The sequence below is a fragment of the Ixodes scapularis genome, unplaced genomic scaffold, assembly GCF_016920785.2.
Source record: "Ixodes scapularis isolate PalLabHiFi unplaced genomic scaffold, ASM1692078v2 PGA_scaffold5__190_contigs__length_132052651, whole genome shotgun sequence".
NCBI lineage: Eukaryota > Metazoa > Arthropoda > Arachnida > Ixodida > Ixodidae > Ixodes > Ixodes scapularis.
This window is the reverse complement of record NW_024609880.1, coordinates 82,850,911-82,857,034: the sequence shown is the minus strand read 5'-3', so window position 1 is coordinate 82,857,034 and position 6,124 is coordinate 82,850,911. Positions and strand designations below refer to the sequence as shown.

General features: G+C 43.2%; 1 pseudogene; it reads left to right on the top strand.

The window, feature by feature from the left end:
- The first annotated feature begins 3,435 nt into the window (after positions 1-3,435).
- Positions 3,436-5,502, top strand: LOC121048499 (annotated as a pseudogene).
- The last annotated feature ends 622 nt before the right edge of the window (positions 5,503-6,124 follow it).

Below are 6,124 nucleotides of genomic sequence, written 5' to 3'. Positions count from 1 at the left end.
GGCTATGAAATTGCAGAAGGTAAGCTTGCAGCCACGTTCCTTACTATATTTCAGTAAACGTAGAAAAATGTTTGAACAGCAGTAGAGGCTTCATTACACGACGTTTCGGGAACACACTTCCCTTCTTCAAATGTGCAGAAAATACAGTTGCAAAGCGTTTTAAGAGAGACCAATGGAGAGAAGGAGCATAGGAAAATGCTCTGAGACGGGAAGTCTCTTCCCGAAACGTCGTGTAATAAAGCCTCTGCTGCTGTTCAAAGATTTTTCTACGTTTACGACTTTCTTGGTGAAGACTCGTTCATTAATACAGTTAATCTATATTTCAGTACATAAACTTCAAAACATGAGAGCGTATATCAATTCATTATCAAATTATAGTTTTCCGGAATCGAGATTTCATGCCAAAAAGTGAAACCAAGATAAACACGTGTGTATGTTCAGCAAGCTGCCCTTTAGACAGCACCGGCATTTCAAATATAATGCATTCTGAAAAAAAGAAGTAGTCTAGTTTCAGGAGTGATACTTTCGACAGCATCCACCAGGACATTTTAAAGCTAATAAAACTAATTGTTAAAATGTGACATAAGAAAAAATATCTTTAAGGTAATACCTCCCTCCTCCTTAAGGATTGGTACGCACACACTTCTTGTTGCGTGACTTGTTTCTCGGCGTTTGTGTCGGCTAATGCCGCCATACTATTGACATACGAAACGATAAGAAGATCGGGAATCTCCACACCGCATGTTTCTTTGACTCTTAGTGACTACACTTTAAGAAATTTAGAGGGTCTACTTTCACCATTCTCCTTGCCTCTTCTGTAGATTGCAGCTAATGGCTCTTTCAAGAACTTTTCAGGAAAGCAGACCCTCCAGAGTTTGGCAACGTCCTCACAGCATTAATAACGTTGTTATTAGCGTTATTACTTATTATCGTTAGAGTGCAGACTCTATGAAGGGTAGCAAAGCCCTCACAAAACTAATAACGTTGCTTGAATAATTTAGATTATATTACTCAACTAATTATAAATGAACCGATACGCATCCCTCTTCATAACCGCTCAATGTACTGAGGTTGCGCGATGTTCGTTTCCAGTGTTTCCCGTTGCGGTTAAGATTCGCCGCGGGGACATCCCAATCTCGGCGGGACTTCCGGCCGAGATCATGTGCGAGGTGTGAAGATCCCGGTCACCTCCCGTGGTCACGTGGTGGAAGGGTCTTCAGCAGTTTAAACACACCTTCTTGTACGTGTCCATAGACGGCAACATGACCACCAGCGTCGTGTCCTTCACGCCCGCCAGCGAGGACCACGGCTCGAACCTCGCCTGCCGCACCAAAAACCCGGCCACGGTCGAGAGCGTCGAGGAGGACACCTGGAGCATGGACGTGCAATGTAAGGCGTCTGTATTTTTTTAGACCACTCGGGAAGTTTAATAAATCTTCTCGAAACTCGAATTGTTTGACATTTGGGAACACTGGCAAACAAGGGGAGTAATTTGGTCATCCCGTGCAGAAAGGCCAGGATGACGAATAATATAAAAAAAAGTTGGGCAAATAGGGCAATACACGATCGCATATATAATATGGCTATGTATGACTTTACTTACCCAAATCTTGCTATAGTAATATCTGGCATTTCTGTGGGGAATACCCGAGAAGATCATCATACTTAGGACAAAGCTTGGGTGGGAAACTCCCGCGGTAATCCTGTATGTACCGATACCCATAGTACGATTTCGGACGATAACGTGATTAGTTGTTATGGTCCTGTAATCGCTTATGCCATCCAATGGGAGTGAGGTGCGACGTGCGATAATCCCTGCTCCGTCGCTGGTGATACTGCAAATGTCATCGAAGTTTCATATGCATGAACTTCGATTAGATTTTACAAACATAAGTGTAATAATTCTTGCAGGGTATTTATAATGCAACACATACTTTAAAACTAGGAAACTGATTGTTTCAGGTTTGCAGTTATAGTGGTTGTGTATCTTATTCGTCAGACAGTTAACCCTAAAATGTCGCTTCTCATAATTAAAAAAAAAATTCAAAGGAAGTTGCATGACTGCAATTTCACAGAAATATAAAAATGATCTCTGTGTCGACCCATCGATCTAGCCCTATGTATCGCGTCAAAGAAATTTAATTCTATGTACCCGAACATGCATTCAGAACCAGTCATATTTCTTTGATCTCTAGAATATGCTTGCGCGGTTTCGCAGACGCCCGGTTGTGCAAGGAAAACGAGAACGTGGTGTAGGTGCCCTCTCGACACCAGGAAATGGAGGTGCACTACGAGGATGAGGCAGATCCGACCAACGTGGCGTTCGAGTGGCACTTTAACAGCTTTATTCAGAACAGACCAATCAAGAGCTTCACTAGCCATGGCACACGTAGCGTCGCACGCTACATTCCGCACAGCCACATCGAGTAAGGCACGCTGCTGTGCACGGCCTCCAACCGCACCGAAAGCGGAAGATGCCCTTTTTCACTTCGTTCAAGCAGGTGGGTCTTTTCATTGATTGCGTTGTTTATGTAATTTTTACGTGCTAAATGCACTACGTAGTTTTACGATGTCCGTTTCGGACAAGGCAAACGTTCTGAATTTAGGCAGGGGTCAACCTGAGGAGTAGTAATTTGGAATTTCACTGATAATAACTTTGCTCACACCGTTCATATATGCATATCATATAAATCGTGCCTTTAGTTTGTGCGGGTCACGTGCTTATTGAAGCAGTAATGTCCAATCAATTGGGTCGTCGGAGAAAGCTAACGAGATTCTGGGTTATCTACCTCAAACGTACAACCGCTACGGGCTAGCAGAGCATATATGAATCGACAAATTGGGAGTGTTATTCGTGGAAGAAATGTCAATTAAGGCTTTGGACAAACACGGTGGTTTATGCAACCTAATACACATAGGTAAGATGTCTGGAAGAAAATAAACCATCTCTCATAGAAACGTATACGTAGACTGCACGACACGTAGCTGAAAACACGACATTGGCTCTTTTTGAATCTTAAATAGAAAGGATATTGGTGAGTACCATAATCTACCGCTGATGTTAACACCACAAATGAACTCCTTGCACCACAGAAGTAGCGCTAATAACACCCCTTAGAATTAAAAAAAAAAAACTAGAAAACAAGAACTGTTTTTTTGTGTGTGTGTGTTTACATGGTCGTGGGATGTACGTCCGAACATACTCACAGATATATTTCGGGCCTACTCCGAGATGTTGACGCATGACCCCCAACCACGGTGCTGACATTCCATCGGCTCGATGACTGCCCTTCCCTTCCCGGCAAAGCAGGGCCTCCGGGTCCCGTGGAGAACTGCTCCATCACGAACCAGACGGAAGGGTCCCTTCACCTCGAGTGCCAGGCCGGCTCGGACGGACACTTGCCGGCCCACTTTCAGCTGACCGTGCACGACGCCATGACGGCCGCGCTGTCGGCCAACTTCACGGCCGACCGGCCGGACTTCTTGGTGCACGAGCTCCTGCCGGGCGTCGAGTACTTCCTGGTCGTGTGGGCTGTCAACGAGCGGGGACGAAGCCGGAGCTCACCATCCTGCCGCCCATTACGCCGCTCGTCGGGAAGCTCACCAAGTCCGGTGAGCCCAAAATCACGTGTCACATCTATTGCTGTGTTGCACAAAACGCCTCTGCGTGAACGGGCCTGATATGAGGAATTCCAATAAATGCTATTTTTACATTTTTTATTATTCTTGAAGAGGAACTCGCTACTTGTTTTACAAAACAACAACTGGAGCAAGATGTGCCTATACAAAATTTTTATAAGTAAATGTTTTAACTGGATTTGATATGTATAAATATATACATCGTTCTGGCCGTTTTGGTATAGACCGATAACGAGAGTTATAGTTTACCTGCCTAGAATTCTAGCCAGCTGGCGAAATGTCGAAATGAAAGTGTGCCTAATTAATTCCGTTCTGTCTTTTCGCAAATTGGTATGATAGGCACAATTAGAACTGTACAATAAGGGAGATGTGCAGTCTTTTTTAATAACAATTTCAGCGGGGAGCACGGAAAGTGCGTTTTTTCTGACTTAGTTTATTAAGCATGAACAAGACAGAGGTGATAATTATCTAGCATAATTATCGGTTCAACACTATGAAACAGCAGTAGTTATAATTACCCACACGTAATATGGAAGTATCCTTGGTTTATCTCATCATAGAAAAGTAACTCATATTGATATTAGAATTGGTTAATTCAAGTTGTTTATTGGAAAGTCAAATGTCTGTGCGAGCCCAGAATATATGACACCATAAATTAAAAAAAAAATCTATTGTTTATAGATGTTTTTATGGCGGTGGAGGCGAATGGCTTTTATTATTGCCTGGCCAGATACAAATCAACATAGTTCGCACCATACTGAGGGCTTGGCAGGCGTCTAAATTATGTTGCACCAATCAGGATGTGTGAAAAATGAAGTGACAACTTTCCATATTATTTTTTTCAAATTTGTTCTTAATATAATTTCAAAGCTTGTAGGAGTAAGAGACAAAAATCAAAGTTTTAAAACTAAAAACTATCGTGCGGTTTAAGAGAAAAATATTTTTTTCTTACAGAATCAAAAGGTAATATTACAGAACAAGGTAATATTAACAACAATAAAGCATATATTTTTCTCTTGTTGACTGACTTTGCGGGAGACCCCTTGCAACACTAAAACAATTTTATGATTGAGGCGCGCAGGGTGAATGTTAAAATACTCGCTATTGTTCGAATTGATCACGAAGAAGGGCATCACTTAACTCGAAACTATGGCTATACCATTTGTTTCCAGGTAATACTGTGAAGATCTTCTCAAACGCGCTGCTGGTAACCGTTGTCTCGGCAGTGGTTCTGCTCTGCTTGCTGCCAGTTTTCGTCCTCGCGGCAGTCACGTTAAAAAACAAAAGGTTCTTTGTTAAGAGTAAGTTGGTTTTAAAATGATTCCACAAGCGCTTGTGAAAAAAAAAATTGCACCTATTTTTTATTTTAATATTTCTAGCACATGGCCGTAGTTTTGCCAACGCAGGCGAAGGTTAATCAATAAAAATACAATATAAAACAACACATTGATTGATGACAGCTTTCAGGATTGTGGAACTTAAGCCGTTTAATAGGGGTACTTTCTGAGGGTTACTAGCTTAACTTGTTGCCGCAAGTACTCGGTTCTTGCACGATACTTCTCAGTTTCGAGCGGTCCCCATTCATTTTTGTTTTTCTAAATGCAGCTTTCAGACTTTTATTCAATCCAAGCATATTAGTAGCACACTGCACAATTGTGAGGTCATTTCTTGCGCCAACAAAGAGCGTAATCGTTTTTTTTTTTAATTTCTGCTCGCGAAACAAAAAAGGAAGTAGCCGACGAGGAAGGAACTTTTTCAACCACAGCGGCAAGTCCTGAAGACGCCAGGCAGCTCCAGATCTCGTCCATTTACCGCAAGGAGGACAACAAACTCTGGATCGTCAAGAAGAGCACCGGACTATGAAAGTGCGCGGTGAACAAACGCACACGAAGAAGCGGCGCCACCAACGTAAACGTCGTTGAACAATCCAAGAACAAAGACACCGTCATCCCGCCGTTGCCAACCGAGACAGTTCTCGCGGAATCGTCGCTCCTGTAATACTGTGATAGCGATTGCGCTCCCCACTCGCGACGAACTGACAAAAAAACTGGGTCGATATCATTGTTATTCGCTGTTTGGTGGTTTCCCACAGTGCGTTGCTCATACTCGTGTCCCACTAGAGCGACATACAGGAACGAAAGACAAAGACAAGCCTCAAACCAGAGTCTTTTGCGATATGAGAGGCTTTGTAGAGAAAAGGAGGCTATGCTCAAACACGAGCATCATGCACGCGAGGGTATCTTGGCAGGCTTGCAATCGATCGTGCTTATTTCGCGAGCACCGAACGACTAAACGCCTGCCAAAAGTACCATCGCGAGCATGCTGCATGGGTTTGAGCCTTGTCGCTGTCTTTTGTCTCTGTTTGTCGCTCTAGTGGGACACGGGCATCAGTGACTGGTTAGACGAGTTCCCTCGTGAGTGGTACACCGAGTGTTCAGAGTCATCACACATTCCTTCAAAGAGTACGAACTAATGCTGTGCTGCA